This window comes from Bacillus rossius, chromosome 1, assembly GCF_032445375.1.
Source record: "Bacillus rossius redtenbacheri isolate Brsri chromosome 1, Brsri_v3, whole genome shotgun sequence".
Lineage (NCBI taxonomy): Eukaryota > Metazoa > Arthropoda > Insecta > Phasmatodea > Bacillidae > Bacillus > Bacillus rossius.
Genome location: NC_086330.1, coordinates 112,028,139 through 112,028,989, shown reverse-complemented (window position 1 = coordinate 112,028,989; position 851 = coordinate 112,028,139).

Sequence of the window (851 nt, the reverse complement as noted above, 5' to 3'; positions counted from 1 at the left end):
AAATGTACAAACGTACAAACATCTGTAAATTTTCATTAATATGTTTATCCATTTACAAAAAAAAAAAACTATTTACAGTGTAGGTGAGAACTGAGAAAATTGAAGTGTTCGGTGACTCTAATAAAAATACTTTTTAAAAAAACTAAATATGGAAACAGAACTATAAATCCACCCTCAGCGCATTCTGAAATTATTTTCGAAAACAAACATCACTAGGATATCTTAAGCAGGTTTTAAATTACATGGTTTCTTCTGAAGCTCTGCACACCATGTGTGTGCCCAGATAGGCATGGCGTTTAACAGAAATTTACGTTATCCCGTACACATTATACGGAGAAATTACTCGACTGTGCTTCGCGTTACAAAACTGTGCTGCCCTACCTTGACGCGAAGTGAGCGAGTATTTTGCGAACGTCCCTGATTTGCGAGGTCCGCCATAGAGATATTTATCGAAGGTTAGTGGGCTATGTTGGTGGCCTTCGGAGCGAATTAAAAAAGGTCCGAATCTGTGCCGGAATTCGTACACTGTAATTTTTTTGTACATGTAACAGAAATATTCATGTAAAACTACAGATATTTGACCATTGATTCATTTAGATGAAAACAACTGCATCACTACAAAATAGAGTTTTCAGAAATTTTGGGTTCCGATTATTGCCCGGACATTTATGCTTTGTGTTGTCCCAGCACCTCCAATAGTTAAAGTTATTTGTAAATCGTTCCCTGAATAGCTTTCCAGTATTAACTGCGCACATAATATGCATGGTAGGAAAAAAATCAAATTTATGTAAATTCAATTATCTTTTCATGATCTAAACTTGAATTCCTTAATGAAACATCAATTAAAATAT